The sequence below is a fragment of the Mustela nivalis genome, assembly GCF_964662115.1.
Source record: "Mustela nivalis genome assembly, contig: HAP1_SCAFFOLD_1316, whole genome shotgun sequence".
NCBI lineage: Eukaryota > Metazoa > Chordata > Mammalia > Carnivora > Mustelidae > Mustela > Mustela nivalis.
Genome location: NW_028135348.1, coordinates 96,613 through 116,692, shown reverse-complemented (window position 1 = coordinate 116,692; position 20,080 = coordinate 96,613). Strand labels below are relative to the sequence as shown.

At 38.6% G+C, this 20,080-nt stretch overlaps 2 long non-coding RNA genes across 4 annotated transcripts in view; one reads left to right on the top strand and one right to left on the bottom strand.

The window, feature by feature from the left end:
• Positions 1-574: 574 nt before the first annotated feature.
• Positions 575-20,080, top strand: part of LOC309857809 — a 112,842-nt gene continuing 93,336 nt past the window's right edge. For all 3 annotated transcript variants that reach the window (XR_014307921.1, XR_014307922.1, XR_014307923.1), the window contains exon 1: positions 575-769. This is a non-coding gene — a long non-coding RNA (uncharacterized lncRNA). The remainder of the gene's footprint in view (positions 770-20,080) is intronic.
• LOC309857811 lies at positions 10,467-16,939 on the bottom strand. Its single transcript, XR_014307925.1, has 3 exons — positions 16,839-16,939; positions 11,396-11,501; positions 10,467-10,754 (listed from the first exon to the last, which is right to left on the bottom strand). It is a non-coding gene; the product is annotated as an uncharacterized lncRNA (long non-coding RNA).

The following is a 20,080-nucleotide window of genomic DNA, read 5'->3' as shown; positions in this document are numbered from 1 at the left end:
CAGCTCTGTGGAAGGTGAGGGCAAAGAGTAGATGTGAAATCATTTCAGAAATTTCCAGCCTTCCAAAAGAAATTTTACTTTTAAAGGAAAATAACAGCATAATAGGAACCACATTGAAGTCAGCACAACCAATATATGGGGAAAAGGTGACCATGGCTGTCTACACATATAGGCAGGTCATTCAGGGTGGTTCAAAAATTCCATTTTCCATAGTGGTCTGTGTGTGTCCACGTGGTAATAAATGGCCCAAGCCTGGCTTCTGAGGTGTTGGCACGACCAGTGAGTGCCAGATGGAATGTGGTGAAAGTTCTGATTTGTACCTTTCAGACCAGAGGTACTTGCCAAAATGGATGGGTCCTCCTGGCCACCTTTTGTAAGTATAGCCACAGGTATTCGGTTGAAACCTGTGGGTGAGAAAGACATAAACAGGTGCCATAAATTTGTCAGACCAGGAAGCCACAGACCATTTAGTAAATGGCAAACCCAGTGGCCCAAAAGAACAAAGGAGTCTCTTTTCATCAGAATGATTAGGCTCGTTCAACAAATATTTATTGAGTATCTACTCTCTGCCAGACATAATAGAGATGGACAAGTTCTCTTATTTAAAGAGTACCTGAAGTGAGGGAACAAAACCCCAAATCACCTGGGATGGTGTGGACCTAACTGCACTGCAACCTGATGGAAAGGAAGAGCCAGGGTCCTGGACCTACAACCTGACTGCTGTGGCACCCATTCTGCCCACCAGTTCTTGAGGGTACAGCTTTTCAGGGTAAGTTTTCTGTCTCTACTCAGGCCAAGACCTTTCTTGTTGTAAAGGAAATGCAAATTTTGCTGTGGCATTTCACAAACAAACCAGTGGTCTCAATAACATCACTTCTAAACTAAAATCTGAATTTCATCTCCTTGAGTTTATATTTTTGGGTAGCAACTGTTAAGTCATAAAGCTAAAAGGATATTGAGAGTTAACTTACTCACCGTGCTCATGACCTATACTATTCTAGAAAGATGAAAACATCTCTTACTACAGCAGACCTTCTTAGGAGGAGAGGCCGTTGTGTCCTATAGCAACGCATTGTCATGTTTTGTTACCTTCATGGTTAACTATTTTCATCATATTTAACCTAAGTCCCTCCAGCAGCATTTTGTATCTATTCTAAAATATCTTGTTCCCAGGTAGTTGAATAGTAGGTGGTCAGACCTCATTATGAAAGAGTTATTTGTCACCTCAGTGTTTTTCAAATCGGATTCCTCCTAATTCTTTCTCGGTAACACTAATGCTTGTAAATGAGCATGCTGATTGGGTTCCCCAAAACAATGATGGTATTGAGCTGTTACTATATGCCAGACATGAACTAAGTGCTTCATTCAGTTCATCTCAGTAACTCCTCAAAACAAGCCTTTTGAGTTAGGTTCAATCATTTCCCCCATTCTGTAAGTGGGAAAACTGAGGTTTTCAGAGAAGTCTGTAGTTTGCACAAGACCACAGCTAGGAAGTGGTGAGCTAAGATGTAAATATATAACAGTGACAGTTTTCCATTAATCATAGAAATAAGACTGCCTACCTTTTATGCTAATAGTTCCAAGTATTAAATTGAGTGTTAATTCATTAATATACCACTTTCAAAAATAAACTTCTTCATGTTCTAATATCCATTTATCACTCAAGTGTTTGTAAAATCAGGGTGTTTTTTTTCCAGATTCTTACTCTTTTTCTAGCTATAAGCACTTTTTTTGAAATCTTTGTTTAATCTTCAACTTCAAATCCACAAAAATAATGGCGGATGATTCATCTAATACTTTTGCTATTTTCTTTGGACATACAGGTCTTTATAGTTATCTGCATAATCCAGAAGCTCTCACTCAACTTTGTCTGAACATTGGAATCACTTAAGGGAAATTTTAAAGATCCTGATTGTAGGGAGAGTGTGGGAAGGGGGGCACACCTAAACCCAATTAAATTAGAATCTCTGTGGGTGATAACCAGGTGATTACAATGAACATCCAAAGCTGAAACCACTAATTAAAAAATTCTTCCCTGGACATTCCCTATCTACTCATTTCACCTATAGCTTGCTCCGGCTTTTGCTCGTCTAGCTAGAACTATGAGTTGGCCAATTCAGAATTCATTCCCACATGCCATCTCATTACTTACGTCTTATGTAGAGACTGAAGAGGCTGACCAGTCAGTCTCTTTCCCAGATTGCCTTGAAGGTGGAGGAGCTATATGATGCAACTTTGGCCAATGACAAGAAAGTGACTTGTGGAGGACTTCTGGAAAGCCCATACATCCACATGTTTCCAATAATAAGTTAGTCAGTTTAAGTAGTTGACTTTTCCCCTTTCTGTTTGGATGTTTGTTTTTTATCTGAATGTTTCATAGACATGGATTGAGCATGTGATTTGAATCAAAGGTAATTCAAATGGGAAATCAAGGAAGAATTTGATCTCTTCTTATTGATGCCTCAGTCTCTGTTTCCTCACAAAGACCCTGGAGTTCATGATGAAAGTTTCCTACAGAGAAGGTAAAGGCTAAAGAATTTGAGAACCCTAAGGTTTACTTTGAAATTCTGTTGAGGTTAAGGGGTAGTAGTGAAATGATCACTTCTAAAATGCTTGTCAGACATATTTTCCATGTTTGACATATGATATTTATAGGAAGAAACTGAAGAGATTATAAGTGATATAGAGTTTCAAGGTAGGGAATACTGAATCTGAGCCTGCATATGTATAGTATGTGTGTGCATGTATATAAGCGGTATGTTTGCTATTTTTTGTGCAACTTTCTTTTTTTTTAATTCTATTATGTTAGTCACCATACGGTACATCATTAGTTCCTGATGTAGTGTTCCAAGATTCATTGTGTACGTGTAACACCCAGTGCTCCATGCAATACGTGCAACTTTCTAGTAAAGTACAATGTAACCAAAAAAGAACATATTGAAGAGAAAAAGCCCGAAGAGTTTTCATAAACTAATGCATTTTTGTACCCAACAGGGAGGTCAAGAAACAGATCCTATTACCAGAGCCCTAAGAGCTTCTCCTTCTAATGACTACTCCCTTGACCAAGGATAGCCATAAGGCTGCCATTTCTTTCCTTTTTTTAAAAAAAACAAACCAATTTGTGGAAGTGCAAGGTCACCTCCTCTGTTTTCACATGCTCTCTATTGAGATGGGGAAGTCAAACCTGTTCCATGGCATATTTAACTATGGGAAAATGAAAAGAGAGAAAGAAAATCCAGACCAACAAAGCAAAGATTTAAGTTGGTATCACTTTCCATGTAATTGTGATGCCAGCAGACACTCAATAAACATATCAGCATTGTTAAAATGATTTATCAGCGAAATAGTTGAATGTAAAATATTATCAATACAGGTGTCATCATTGATCTTTCTTGGGTCTTACTGCTGAAGAATGGGGCTGCTAGATGATTTCAACAAACAATCCTTGACAGGAAACCAAAGGCAACAAGGCACAGGGACAGACAGCTGACAAATGCAGTATGGGGCCATTAAAGCATGTGATGAATTTGCCAGGAAAGTATATATTTGTGCAAAAGGTGAGCTCATATCTCCCATAAATTTGTCAGCCGTGACACAGTGTTCTCTGGCTTGGCATGAGTAATGCCTTGCTATTTGCTGCCTTTGTCTAGCAAAAGCTCTATCAGTCACTCCAGGGTTATTTACAAAGAAACGTGTCTATCAGTTACAAGGACATGACTTTGCCGCTAAAAGATAACAAAAGAGGAAATCAGGCAGTGGCCTCTCAGCGAGGGATGCGTCTTTTCCAGACGAGCTCTGGACTGGAATGAATCAGATGGACGGCAATTGGCCGGGCTGGCCCAGTGCCTGGCATGACCAGCCTTAGTACATTTATCCACACTGATTAGATTAGAAATTATTAATAGGGGGCTACGGAGTAGAGCAAAAGGTCATTTAGAGTTTAATTCTGTTCTCAGATAACTTCATTTCGGCTGATGGGATTGTTATTGTAGGGGTTTTATATGTTTATAGGAAACAATATACTCAATAATGAAGTCGTGCCTCCTTCTGCAAGGTCAGGAAAGCTATTGTGTAGCTAGATTGAAGTCTTCACAATTGTGTTAATTAAGTAACAGTGATTGGGCTTGGTCTCCTCTTGAAATGCATTTAAGGGCCTAAAAGCTGCTGAGAATGTATTCTTTCAATATAAATATATAGGAAAGCAAGTGAGACCAGAAAGCAGCCTGCGAGCGAGTCAACAGAAGAGCTGACACAAAGCTTTTACTTAAGAAAGACAGGAGCCTGTTTGGCACATGTAACTTCTCGCCACATAAATACAAATGTCTTGTCAGTTTAGGATTAAACGTAACAGGTCCCTTTTTCTTTACTCAGTTCCTGATGAATCTGAAAGATGAAGTTATAGAGTTTGATGTTGATGGCACATTATCTCTTATTGGTTATTTTACTCTCTCCCAAGCCTGCCTGTTCGGGGTAGATCGGTATGTAGTAGTAATAGCCACATCCTTCTTGAGTAAAGGGCCATTTCCCTGGTCTTGCTTTATATACTCAGGGACCTTAGTGACAGGGAGCTCAGCTCTGTCCTCCACTATGAGTCACCTTTGGGAGACTTATGACTCAGACATTGAAATTAGCTGGAGGTGGTTGCAATTTTTGTTGTCGTTGTTCTAAGAGACAAGATCCTTTCTAAACAGCTAAAAAGACACTTGATTTTAATTGAAAAGTGAGTTCATGGAAAGCAGTTTGTTGTCATATGTTTCTTAAAGACCACAGAAGGCGTTTGGGTCCTATCTGTAAGCAAATAACCTTTCATTTCATTCCTGATGTAGTGACATCCCATTAAAGGGAACTCAGAGGTGGACTTGATAGCTGATGATTGAGTCTTATCTTCCCGACTTTCTGCACGTCTCTCCAGATGTAAGAACACAACCTTACTGGAGCAAAACTTGGTTTTCTCAATAGAAGGATTGTTAAATGGAAATATCTTCGTTAATACAAGTCTTTAAAAAAATATCTCAAAGGCAGTGGTTCTTGACTAGGAATGACTTTGGAAACATTTTTTATTGTAATAACTAGAGTGGGGACTGCTATCAGCATCAGTGGGTAGAGGTCAGGGATGTTGCTACATGTTCTACAGTATATAGGTGAAGACATACAACAAAGAATTATCTGGCTCAAAGTGTCAATAATGGCAAGGTTGAGGAATCCTGCTCTAAAGAACCTTTAGATTCAATGAAGAATAGGAACTTAGAAGAGATTACTCTGTCTGGGGAATGAGGCACCACACAGTTTCTGTTGAGAAAAAAAAATCCATAATTAGGACATTATGAATAATCATACTAGGATTTGAAAAATAAAAATTTATAAAGCTACTCGTTTCAATTCAAACTTGAGAGCTAGAAAAAATCTGCTTTATTTTTGCTATTGTTATAAGATGTGCCACATGGTTTTAGAGTTATTATGATATGGAATAATGTGAAGACTCAAAACACTTTGTATGAAACATGCATGAAGTAGCATGATGTACTAGAAGAAAGGCTGAGCTGAGATTTCAAATAGTTAAGTGTTACCCTGCCATTGATTAAACATGAGTGATTTAACCCATCTGGGCCTCCGTTGCTGTTTCTGGCCAGACACTGAGATTGAAAAGCTTGACATCTTTATTTGGCTATTCCTTCTCCTTCAGGCACAGTCATAGCCAAAACAGGGCTTTTTCCTTAGTTTCCCTGCTCACAGGCATCCCTTTCTTTAGATTCCTGCTGGCCTGATTTTTGTTTGAGTCCTTGTTACTTCTCATCTGGTCTGTTACAGTAGTTTCCCAGATGATATTCTCTCCTCAAATATACCCTGCCATCTCGTCTTCTTACACCATTACTTTGTTTATGTCTCTCCTCTCAGATTCTTTAATGCCTATAAAGTCAAAGTCACCCTTGGTGTGACATGACAACCCATCCTTTTCTGATCTGCTCACGAATACTTCTCTATAGCTTGCCCTCCGTGTTTTTCCTGCTTCCATCTTTGCTGCCCATCACATTACTGTAGTTAATACCTTCTTCATAAAGGCACATTCTAGATCAATAGTGTTCCTGCTAAGCCCTGTTCAGAAGCACCCCCCTGCTGGCATGTTCCCTCCCCGCATTTATCTCTCATCTTTCCTCAAATCTGAAGTCCCATAGCCTCTCAGAAGGTTTACTAAGTTTCCCAGTGATATCTCTCGTATGTACTTAGGGTATCAACCATATTTGACCTTGCATGTATACTTTTCTTCTCCCTCCCTTGATATCTCTCACCTCACTTCAACTATTCCAGGGGTAAGAGACACAAACTGCCTTACTGTAGTAGGCTTTACCTTGGGTTCCATGGGGAAGAATAAGGAAATGCTTGGCACCGACCTCTGGATTCAGTGCATATTTATGATTGTCTAAAACGAAGACACTCTGGGAGATAGAGACATAGTCATACATGTAAGTAAAAGCATAAAGTCTCTCCAGTTAGGCTGTCAGCCTCATACAATCGTAAGGCCCAATCCCTTTGTGTCCTCTGAACTTTGTCATGGAAAGCATCCAAATAATGAGTGTGTGGCCGATTTTATTTTGCGTATGTTTTTGTACGTGAAAACTACCAGTAGAGGCAAATAAAAACAGTTACCCAGACTTGGGAGATATTTTGATTACATAGGAAATACTTGGCATTACGAAAAAACTTTTGCTCTATATGTTGTGTTTGTGTGTGTGTATGTGTGTGTGCACACATGTGGAGAGTAAAAACTTTTTTACTTTTATATATCTGATATAGAAGATACATGTTAATGTATAGATTTAAGAGAAACAGCTCAGTTTAAATATGACTCTTGAGGTCCAAGAATAAGTTTTCTTGAGGGTCCCAGTTGACTTTTGTAATGCATTTCAAAGGCAACGGGTTTCACTGGATCTCTAAACTTAAATGAAATTCTCAGATTTTGACATGGAGTTGGAGAAGATTATCCATGTTGCTTCATCGTTTTGTGGTTTTGTTTTGTTTTTGTTTTAGCAAGCTGGCTGAGAAATAGATACAGTGTATTGTTTTATGGCCACACATGCACAACAGTGTTCTTTTCATTTTTTTCCCTTTTGACATAAGCATACTTAGGAGTTAAATACATGCCAAAAGATTTTACTGGTACAGCCGTCTGCCTTGCTTTACCTATAAAAGTTTGTATGCTCTTACCTCATTTGTAGGCCCCCAAAGTTTTATTTTTTAAGTATATAAAGGCCAGCATTTCTGTCTATATCCTGCAGCATTCACTACAATGTTTCTAAGTTTCGACTGCAACATTTTTGGAAAAGTAGATTGCTAGAGCTACAGTATGTTTCTTCATTGTATCCTACCTTGATCTCTTTTCTTTAATCTACGCATTTAAATGTGTTATAATTTTCCTCAAACTAGAATCTCACCTGTTAAAAGGGTAACATAGCTTAGTGCAGTGGTTCTCAAAGTGTGGTCCCTGGGTCAAGAGCATCAGCAGTATCTGGGAACTTACTTGAAAGGAGATTCTCAGATCTCACCTGTTAATTCAGGAACTCTGGGGCTGGGACCAGCAACCTGGGTTTAAACAAGGTGTCCAGGGATTTCTGGTGCAAGAGTAAGTTTGAATGCTATTGGCTTAGTTGTTAACAGTATGAACTCTGGGGCAGATGGCCTGAATTTAAATATTTAACCTTCAAGTCACATATCCCTCCCGTGCCTCAGTTTCCTCATCAATGAATGTGACAATAATAGTACCATCCATATATTGTTCTGGTGAGTTTAAATTGAGATACTGCATGGGAAACGTTTAGCGAGGCCTAGCACTTCATAAAGTTTGCTGTTATTGTTCAAAGTTTTCCCATTCTCAGATCTTAGAGTCCCTCTTCCTCTTGGTCATCTTTCCTGCTTTTGCTGAGCTGGCTCCTTCCCCTCTCTTGAATGCCCTTGCCATTTCTCTTTACCTTTTCAGATGTTGCCGAGCTAGGGGTAGGGAATGCATATATTTTTCTGCACTCAAATACTGATCTTCCTTTCACAAACTTTTTTTTTCTTGATAAGCCAAGCCTAGTGATGAGCAAACATAGAGAAGAATACAACACATTTAATTTTTTCTTAGCTCTGTTTTATATTTTAACTATTATATAATTTCCTTATGGCCCACCTGATTTTTTTTTTCAGGCCTTGGGAATGTGAACCAGTACTTATTTTCATAGCTGGTATAAATTGATATGTGGATGGATGGGAGTGTGTTTTTGCCCTGTCTTCAGTGATGAATCATTCTTGTTTGTTCTAGATGCTTCTGGACTTGTTATCCTGTGTCATTTCTAACTGGTGCCAGTTTTTGACAAATGATAGCAGCAAGGCATGGTGTGCTACCTCACGTTCTTATTTTCCCTGAGTGTTTGGATGTAATAATTTTAGAGATGGCCACATGGCTAATGAGTCTTGCCCTCCGGATCTCAGCACAGAGGGAACCCTCACTAGCCTATCAGACACCTTCTTCGAAAATGGTGGAAGTGTGAGAGAGCAAGATGAATGGACATTTGTGTATCATATTCTTTGAGAATTGAATAGAGGATTTATGGTGTTCCCTGACTTGACACACTTCACACTTGTCATGTTGGCACATTGCATTATACTCTGCTGCCCATGGGGCTTTTGATGATGTTTCAGAAACAGGTAATAGATGTCTCTGTGCTGTATCCATACATTTGCAGAGAAAGGTCCGATATTAAAAACAAAGGTACAGTAAAAATCATCCCCATCGACCAAACACAAAAGCCTACCTCTGCTCTCTGTTGCCTTGTTAGCCCCAATTCCTTAGCTAGACATATTTAGCCTTTCTCCAGCTAGAGATGATCCATCTGAAGTCAGTGTTATTTCTATAGGCACGTTTTAAACCTACTTGGGGGTATAACAATGAATGACTATTATAAGTACCATATAAAGTCAGTGCAATATAAAGAACACTGGATTAAGTATCATAAACTTTTAATTCCAACCCTGACTTGGCTAAGGCCTGCTGTATCGAGCTTGCCTGAATCACTTATGGCAATCTCCCAATCGCCTCATCTGTCACAGGGGCACAGGAATTCCTGGCTAGCCGACCTCCCAGACAGAGTATATAAGAACTTATTTTGAAAAGTATGGAAATGAGAGAAAGCGCCTGTGTGACTCCTGATGAGGCAGTTAGAATACAAATATATTTTCCCTCAGTTTTATAGAAAGAGAAATAGAGCCTTTAAAAGGATGAGTGAGTTTTTTCAAGGAACACTGTAATTGATGGACAGAGAAGGTCTAGATTCCCGTCTTCTGGTCCTTAGTTGAGGTACCTTGAGATTCCTACCCACACTCTTTATGTTCAAGGGAGCATGCAGGCTTAGAAAGTAAGGAATCAGCAACAGCTGCACTGCATTCAAGTTTAGAGGCCTGTTGTCCTCCTTTTGGGTGGAATTCCGTAGCAATCCTTAAAATAGAAGGGCCTCAAATAATGGCTGTTATCAGATTTCCCACTACCCAGGTAGAAGAGAGAGCACAAATGGATTTATTCTTAAGGAAAAGTTTTAATTGGTTATTTCTTGGAGAACTGAGTTAGTGAACTGAGAGTCTCACTGAATGCATGTAAATGATGAACAAGTACTTCTGTGAAATTAGGACTCCCTACTTCATATTCATAGATTTTCCTTATAGGTGTCCTGCTTTCACCATTATGCCATCAAAAGCAGAAACTTTGATTTTTACTTTTTTGTCATCCTCTCTAGCCCTAGGTGAATGCTTTTTAAATATAGGTTTATCCGTTTCAAGTGAAGACAGATTGAAAACATCTGGAAGAAGAGGAAGAGAAAAATCTCTGCGTCTACAGTATCTCATCTCATCTTACCTTCCAAATAGATTAGGATCCTTTTAAGACATTATCTGTTGGAAATGACTGTACCTATTCCCCAACTCCAATATTATTGTTCTGATTTCACACTTTTGTGGAACTAAGCTTCTTGTGAGCCCTCATGTTTAATCCAATGATGCTGGAGTTACTGACAGCTTTGCCTTTGCATAATACACCTATAGATATGCAGTCTAGTATCTTTTCTTCCCTGTTTGTGTCATAGAGGGAACACCAGCTTCCCCAGAACCCTCCTCAAAAGATCTTGAGTCAAGGGGCCTGTCTTGAAAACTCAGCTAAGGGAGCATCACAGGAAGCAGTGATAGTGAAGACAGGACTGAAATTTTAGACCCATTGATATCTAAGTCTCAATCAAGTATGCACTCTGGTTAGTATTTGGGTCACTAATTATACTGTTGCGTTCATGAGAACATATGCATACATAAACATATAATGTTTAACAGAATAGTGTCAGTCTATGTAAATAAATCAAAGTGATTCCATTTTTGAATATGTGGCAAGGCCTTTATATTACTTATATATTGCTGTGTAACAAATTATGCCAAAATTTAGAAGCTTAAAACAGTAGACATTTATTATCTAGGTCTGTATGGTTCAGGATTCCAGATACAGCTGAGCTGGATCAACTGCTTCAGTATCTCTTATAAAGGTTGCATGTGAGCCCAGGGGCTACATTCTCTTCTGAAGGCTGAACTGAGGAAGGATCTGCTCCCTTATGTGGCTGGTGGTGGGATTCCATTCCTTTCATGGTATTGAACTGAAGGCTTCAGTTCCTTGCTGGCTATCAGTTAGTTAGTTCCTTGTGTAGGACTCTGCAGCATGGCAGCTTGCTTTACCAAAGCATGCAAGCCTAGAAGATGACTAAGAGAATCTGCCAGCAAGATGGAAGTCACAGCCTTTCATAATCTAATCACAGGAGTGACATCCTATCTCTTTCACCTTAATCTATTTATTAGAAAACAAGTCACTAGTTTCTGTCTGCCCTCATGAGCAGGGAATTCCACAGGACATGAATACCATGAGATGGAGATCATTGGAGGCCATCGCAGAAGTCTGCCTAACAAAACCTTTCATGTCTACCTCTTAAGAAGAGAATCCATCATGGGTATTGAATGTACCCTGAGCACTAGGTTTAGATGATATTAAATATAATCAAGTTAGTTGTCCAGAGAACTCTTAAAGGGAGACCCTGACCTATGTCTAACTCCTTTGCTTCTAAAAATAATTATTTGAAATTTTGGTTGCTTAATAATACTTTCTATTACCCCAGAGTCCTTAAAGGATTTTTAAGCATTAGGATAAAAAATCCTTCTCCATTTTCTAAGAATTTTTAAATCATTACTTTACTTTGCTGGTGTAGCAAATGACTCTCATGGTTCTTGGTGAAGGTTACTCTGCATTGTGCCAGTGATCTGGGACCACCAACAGCCTAGAATTAGGATATTCAAGGGAGAGATTATTAGACTCGGAATTTGGGTGTCCTGAACTTACTTGTCTATGTATCTTGTGTCTTCAATCTTCAAACTGTAAGCTCAGTGTGGCCACAATATAGCTGGCCACAATATAGTTTGGAGACTGGATGAAGATGCTCTGAGCTCTTTGTAAGAAATGCAATATTAAGAAATGAGATGAATATTGGAGGTTATTATTTGATGAAAAAGGCTAGTTCTAAGGTCTTTTTCTTTCCATTATATTGTTACTATCTTAAGTCAAGATACTGTTGTTTCTTGCCCTGTTCTCCTCCCTGTCTATGCTGCACACTACGGTTAAGGTAATATTTATAATATTTATAAGATGCTAATCTTATAATGCTAATCTGATCATATCCCTTCTCTACTTAAAACTCTGCAATAATATGCAAGGATCATCATGATAAAGGGTCAGGTGAACAAAACGGGGTTATATATACATATTGTCTATATATGCAAAGCATATTTCTTGAGGAATACTCGGGAAAGTTGTATCAGTAGTTCTCATGGCAGGGGAAGGGCAGGAGAGAGACTCTCTTTTTAAATTATAAGTGTTTTGTACTTTTAGATTTTGTACCATGTGACTATATGACCTAATTACAAATCAAAACAAAACTCTTCCATGGCCCTGAACACCTTTAAAAGTTCAGATCCTTAGCCTGGACGACTCTTGTGATGGTCTGTTTGCCAACTTTGTATCATCTTAAGCTGCTCTCCCCTCTCCCATCCTCTTCCCTGCATATACCCTGTGGTCCAAGCACCTTCCAAATATACCTATTTGTGGCCACATGCTACAGCTTTTGCTAAAGACCTGCTGAGCTGGGTGCAGGCTCCCACACATTGTGACTTCTGCACCTTTTTCTTTACTATCCTTTCTTCTTAACATGGCTTTCACCTCTTTCCACCCAGCTAATTTCTATTCATCCTCCAGGGACTTCTTTCTGATTCCTCCACAAGAAACCTTGTGCCACTTCTTTGTGTGAATTTGATTGTAGTACTTACTGCATTATGGTTTCAGCAGATATAGTCTCGGGCTATAAATTCAGGGATGCAAGAAGTAAAGATTGTATTTTTTCTATAAGTGAGTTTAATTTCTAGCACAACTCTTATCTTAGGTCAGGTTCCTCAGAAGCAAACCTTGAGAAACAAATTTTCAGGAAGGTATGTCTGCAAGCAACTTATTAAGAAAGTGCTTTCAGAAGAAACCAAGAAGAGGGTGGGGAGCAGGAAAAATAAGGAGAAGACCTGAGGCAGGGATTCAGTTTCAAGCCAAGTCCCGGAGGGGCTGATTTCAGCCTGATCCTGCACGGAAACATACTCTACAGTAAACTCATAATTCTGGTTCAGTGTTTAATATCTGTCTCCCCTAATAAAACATGAACTCCAAGAGGGTGGGAACTGTAATTTTTTGTTGTTGTTCATGGATGTACTCTAAGCAATTAGAACAGTATCTGCAAATAGTAGTCATTTGCTGAATGAGTGAATGAACTGCAGGCTTCTCCTTATTGTTTCAACAAAGGAAAGCATATTCATTTGTTCATTACACAGGTTATGGGCATCTACTCTGTCCCAGGCACTATTTTAGGCTCTGGGAATATAATAGCGAACAAAACAGTTGATATCCCTCTTCTCAAGGAGTAGTTAAGAGCATGAACTCCAAACACAGACATCCTGGATTAAAATCCTGGCTCTGCTCATTATTTGCTATTTTATCTTGATCAGATTATTACTGTCTTCCTGCCCCACTTTCTTTATCTGCAAAACAGGAATGTGGATAATGATTTGGTGTCTCTGATATGGTTGTACAGTTAAGTGAGTTAATACACGTAAAGTGGTAGGTCAGTTCTCGGTACAGACTGTATATGTGTTAGCTATGATTATCCCCTCTTCTTCTTCTTCTTTTTTTTTTTCACCTACCAAATTTGCAAATGCTTTTATTTATGTATTTATTTTTAATTTTATTAACATATAATGTATTATTTGCTTCAGGGGTACAGGTCTGCATATCATCAGTCTTACACAATTCAGAGCATTCACCATTGCACATACCCTCCCCATAAGCCAGCCACCCCATCCTTCTTCCCTCAACCCCGCAGCAACCCTCAGTTTGTTTCCTGAGATTAAGAGTCTCTTATGGTTTGTCTCCCTCCCCAGTCCCATCTTGTTTCATTTTGTTCCCTCCTTTTCCCCCCACGACCCCCCGCCCTGCCTCTCAAATTCCTCATATCAGAGAGATCATATGGTTTATCCCCTCTTCTTAAAATCCCCCTGTCTTTGTCAGCCTGGTTAACTTCTGCTTCCGCATCTCCTTCAAATGTCCTTTCAAAAGGCTTATTATGCTCTTTGTCCAGAAAGTATCCCTTTTCTCCAGGTTAAACTGAGTGCTGCTCCTTTATGCTCTCTCTCTTAGCTATGTGTTCTTCAACCTTTTGTAAGTCACATCCCATTCTGTTATAAAGGGAATAGTTGTATATCCTGACCTATACCTTGTTACTCATCTTATATCCCTAGCACTTATCACACTGCCTGGCACATAGCTGACACCAAAGGGATGCCATCACAAAAGTGAGTAAAGATTCCCCTGCTCTAATTACTGCTTCTTACAGCTAGCTTGAAGTCCTATCTTTGCATGTACCCAATGCCTCCATTTTCTATACCTGGGATCAGTCTTGCTCACAATAAATGGGATTCTGGGTTCCTTCAATAAACTCAGAGAATATGACTCACTGGGGTCAGAATGCCTTTGAAGGAGATATGTGTGCTGGTCCCCTCTTTGAACTATATTATAGAATGATTCATCTTCCATGAGCCACATAACCTCAAATCAGGGCTCTCATGCACACACATCTTTCATTCCTTCTTCAGTTGCCCATTTTTTCTCCCCTCTTCCTGTTTCATCCATCTCACCTCCTGCCAGGCCTGTGCAGACACAGACACGCACACACACCTTTGATCCTGCTGACACCAATGGCACTAAGGAAAGAAGTTCAATATGTCCACTGGCGTCAAAATATAGTAATAACAATCCTTCAAAATGACAATCACAGGCAGCCTAGGGGCACTCAGGGGCTCTCCTTCTTTGTGCTTTCTGTAGTCTTTAGTGTTTTCTTTGGTGTTTGAAAGCAGAGGTAACTGTAGTTTACTCTGCCCGAGAAGTGCTAGTGAGCTGGCGTTCAACAAACAGATAGTTATGGCACTCCCATGGTGAGGAACAGGATGAGTGGGGGGTTGTTTTGTGCCCCATCTCACAGACTCCAGCAAACATGATCTCCATTTACAACCAGTTACTCACTGTATTTCATGTTTGTGATTGTGTTGACAAGGAAAAAGGCACCATTTCTGGCAGCATCTCTTAGTTTCCTGAGTTGCCTCGGGCACTAAGAGAATGCAGGAGGCACATACTGACTTGGTTGCCACCTGACACCTCTTTTGCTTATCTAAGCCCAGAGTACCCACTGGGACTCCGCAAGCAGCGTCCTACAGCATCCGAACTAGGCAGCTGCTCACTGGATCTCTGTTCATCTTCCTATAGCTCCTGTTCCTCTCCTCCTGCCAAGTAGAATCCAACAGCCAGTGGCCAAGGAAACAGACTGTCTGCCCTACGGACACCCAGGACAAACCATGTCCAACTTTCCTAGCGGAGAACCAAGACAGACCGTCAGTTTTATTTGTTTGTTTGTTTGTTTTCTATTTATTTATTTATTTTCTATTGCTATTTATTTATTTTCTATTTATTTCATTCTTATTTATTTGTTTTCTATTTCTTTCTTTCATTCTTTTCTACTTTATTTATTTATTTTCTATTTCTTTCTTTATTTTATATTTTATTTTTTTATTTACTATTTTTCTCCTGTATTGGCAGGAGCAAGGAAAACCTAGAACCTCAAAATCAGCTGTCATCCTGAGAGCTGCACTGAGGTGGCAGCTTCTAGCCCTGTTTCAAAATTTAATGTTCTGTTTTGTTTATGGCAGGCAAAATATAGTTTCCTGTTTTGGTGTGATGGCTGGTTAAAGGAATCATACAACAAATTAAATGTTTCTTGGTGATCCACCAGCCATTTAAAATCAATATTTGATGATTTATAAATGAATGAGACACATACAGATTAGATTTTCTCCTGAATACATACTGGCATGGACCACACTGGCAGTGGTAGTCTTGATTTAGTGTTGTCTAGAACACTTGAAATACAGATTGCCAGATCTGAAGATGGGCATTTCTAGATGTGCTAGACATTTGAATGACATTTTTTTTCTTGCTCTTTTATTTAGGTGTGGGAGTGAAGCTAGTTTTATGTATTTTCATCACATTTTCAAAGATGAACATTGAATCATCTTATTACAGTAGTCAAACAAAGGGAAAAAACCAAGAGCATGAGTCTGGAGATCATGAAACTCAGCTTTTATATAATGTCTAGATGCTTTTTCCTAAATTTCTTTGAATGAACACATACATTGTAGCCTTGGAGTGAGGGGAAGCTCATGTAAAAACTGGCAGACATTTTTAGCAAAGTAATGCAAAAAAATAATTTTTTAAAGATTTTATTTATTTATTTTATAGACAGAGTTCACAAGCAGGCAGAGAGAGGAGGAAGCAGGCTCCCCGCTGATCAGAGACTCAACGTAGGTCTCGATCCCAGGACCCTGGGATCATGACTAGAGCTGAAGGCAAAGGCTTTAAGCCACTGAGCCACCCAGGCACCCCATAAAAAAATAATTTAACTTTCAAAGCTGCCTTACCAATCAGTAGGTCAAGTGAGATGAACTTAGCAATACATTTGAGCTTAAAATTGTCCAAAATAGTTGGGGAAAGAAAACTACCAAAGGACATGTATTGGGCATTTTTTGACAATTATCTTTAATACATGATTTGTGGGTATGGCAGTCCCCTGACCTAGGGGATATTTGGGAAGCTAAACAAAAACTAAAAATGATCTATGTTTGTCATGTGAAAATCAATCCTGAACGATTGTTTTAAATAGCCATTTAACTGATCTGTGGCTATCCACTTCTGCTGTAGAAGGGCTCAAGGGTTTTGGCTCCATAACTATATAGAATATAAGATTAGGTAACACAGGGCTGCCTGAGTGGCTCAGTCGGCTGTCTGCCTTTGGCTCAGGTCATGATCCCATGATCCTGGGATCAAGCACTGAGTCAGGCTCCCTGCTCAGTGGGGATCCTGCTTCTCTCTCTCCTTACTCCCCACTTGTGCTTTCTCTTGTCATCTCTCTCTCTCTCAAATAAATGAATAAAATCTTAAAAAAAAAAAAAAAAGAATAGCTAACACATATCGAATGCTTGTCATGGGCCAAATGTTGTCCTAAGCCCTTCAAATTATTTTTCCAGTTAATCCTCATAAGAACCCTATGAAGTTACTATTGCTATCACCTTTTATGGATAAGGAAACTAAGATGCAGAGAAGTTAAATAACTTTCTCCAATGGCAGATAGGAAATTTGAACTCACCACTATATTAAAGCAAATATAAGAGCTGAATGATATCTTGGAAATAATTGTCCCAGTGATGAAAGAATTGGCTCCAAGCTGAAAGTATCTTGCTTTGGTTGATATAGTTATCATAGAAAGACATGGAGTATGGTGAGAAGAGCATCCAAAACAGATTCTAAGCAAGAGTGGAATTTTATCTCATGTGGCCATGTTTCTTGTTGTGTGACCAGGGAAAGTCAATCCTTCTATTGATACTCAGTGTCTGTACATGCAAATATGAGATCATTCAATATTCAACCGGTAGGGAGCAAATACCAGCATGTGCTACATACGGGAGTAGAATACAACTCCTGCCTGCCATTCCCCAGAGGCATGCACATTCTAGTGGGAGAGCAGATGGAAACATGGAATTATGCAAGGGCTATGCACAAGGTATAAGATTCCTTCCCAAAGAATCTTTGGGTTGGAATCCAGTGTTGGAGCTGGACTTGGGAAATATAAGTTAATTCAGTATGTTGAACAATAGGTAGGTCACTTGCATGTGGGTAAGTGGTAAGAGATGATTTCAGAGAGGTAGGTCAGGTCCTACATGTCATTCTAAGTAATTTAAACTTGGACATACAGGTCACAGGAATTTATTGTTTTAAATTTAAAATCCAGTATATTTAATATATAGTGTTATATTAGTTTCATGTGTACAATATACTGATTCAACAATTCTGTTCATGACTCAGTGCTCATCATGATAAGTGTACTCTTAATCCTATTCACCTATTTCATCTGTCCCCTGTCCCCCATGTTCTCTCTGGTAACCACCAGTTTGTTCTTTATAGTTAAGAGTCTGTTTTTTGGTTTGCCTCTTTCTCCACGCCTCTTGTTTTATTTCTTAAATTCCACATAAGAGTGAAAACATATGGAGGTGTCTGGGTGGCTCAGTTGGTTAAAGCATCTGCCTTCGGCTCAGATCATGGTCAGAATATCCTGGGATCGAGCCCCACATTGGGCTCCCTGCTCAGTGGGGATTCTGCTTCTCCCTCTCACTCTTCCTCTGCCTCTCTCTCTCAAATAAAAAAATAAAAAATCTTTTTTAAAAAGAGTGAAATCATATGGCATTTGTCTTTTTCTGACTGATTTATTTTGCTTAGCATTATACTCTTCAGCTCCATTCATGTTGCAAATGGTAAGATTTCATTCTTCTTTATAGCTGAGCAGTATTCCATTGTATATATACCACCCTTTCTTTATCCATTCATCTATCAAGGGACACAAGGGCTGTTTCCATAATTTGGCTATTGTAAATACTGCTGCAATAAACATAGGGGTATATATTTTTGAATTACTGTTTTCATATTCTCTGGGTAAATTCCAAGTAATGGAATTACTGGAACATAGGGTGATTCCATTTTTTGTTTTTTTGAGGAACCTCCATATTGTTTTCCACAGTGGCTGTACCAGCTTGCATTTATACCAACAGTGCATTAGGTTCCTTTTTTCTCCATATCCTCACCAGCACTTGTTGTTTCTTATGCTTTTGATTTTAGCCATTCTTACAAGTGGGAAGCAGTATTTCATTGTGGTTTTGATTTCAGTGATCATGAGTCATATTGAACATATTTTCATGTGTGGATTGACCATCTGTGTGTCTTCTTCAGAAAAATGTCTATTCATCTCTTCTGCCCATTTTGTAATGGATTATTTGTTTTTCAGGTGTTGAGTTGTGTAAGTTCTCTATATGTTTCAAATACTAACCCTTTATTGGATGCATCATTTGCAAATATCTTTTCCCATTCAGTAGCTTGTCTTTTAGTTTGTTTCCTTCACTGTGCAAAAGCTTTTTATTTTAATGTAGTCCCAATAGTTTATTTTTGCTTTTGTTTCTCTTGCCTCAGGAGACATATCTAGAAAAATGGTGGCTGTGGTCAGAGAAATTACTCTCTTGCTCTCTCAGGAATTTTATGATTACAGATGTCACATTTATGTCCTTATCTCTGGGACAATTTTGAGTTTATTTTTATGTATATTATAAGAAAGTGGTCCAGTTTCATTCTTTTGCATATAGCTGTCCAGTTTTCCCAACACCATTTGTGGAAGATGTTTTCCCTTGCATATTCATGCCTCCTTTCTTGAAGATTAGCTGACCATCTAATCATGGGTTTATTTCTGGGCTCTCGATTCTGTTCTGTTGATCTATGCACCTGTTTTTGTGCCAGTGCCATAACGTTTTGATTATGATAGCTTTGTAGTGTATCTTGAAACCTGGAATTGTGATACATCCAGTATTCTCCTTTTTCAAGGCTTCTTTGGCTATTTGGGGTCTTTTGTGGTTTCATAAAAATTTTAGGATTGTTTGTTCTAGTTCTGTGAAAAATGCTGTTGGTGTTTTAGTAGGGATCGTGTTAAATGTATAGATTGCTTTGAGTAGTATGGACTTTTTAAAAACAATATTGTTTCTTCCTATCCATGAGCATGGATTATCTTTCCATTTGTATGTGAAATCTTCACTTTCTTTTGTCAGTGCTTTGTAGTTTTTAGAGTACCGGTCTTTCACCTCTCTGGTCAAATTTATTGCTAGGTATTTTATTATTCTTGATACAATTGTAAATGGGATTGTTTTCTTAATTTATTTTTCTGCTTCCTCGTTATTATGTATGGAAATACAATGGATTTCTGTATATTGATTTTGTATCCTATGACCTTACTGAATTCATTTATCATTTCTAGTAGTTATTTGGTGGAGTCTTTAGGGTTTTCTATATATAGTTTCATGTCATATGCAAACAGTAAAAGTTTTACTTCTTCTTTACCAGTTTGGATAACTTTTATTTCTTTTCCTTGTCTAACTGCTGTGGCTAGGACTTCCAATATTGTGTTGAATAGAAATGGTGAAAACTGACATTCTTGTCTTGGTCTTGATCTTAGGGGAAAAACTTGGTTTTTCAGCATTGAGTATGATGTTAGCTGTGGTTTTTTCATTAATGGTCTTTATTATGTCAAATCATGTTCCCTCTAAGCCTATTTTGTTGAGGTTTTTTTATGATAAATAGATGTACTTTGTTAAATGCATTTTTATGCATATATTGAAATGATCATATGGTTTTTATCCTTTCCCTTGTGATGTGATGAATCATGTTGATTGATTTGCAAATATTGAACTACTCTTGCATCCCAGGAATAAATCCCCCTTGATTATGGTGAATGATTTTTTAAAATGTATTATTAGATTTGGTTTGTTAATATTTTGTTGAGGACTTTCGCATCTG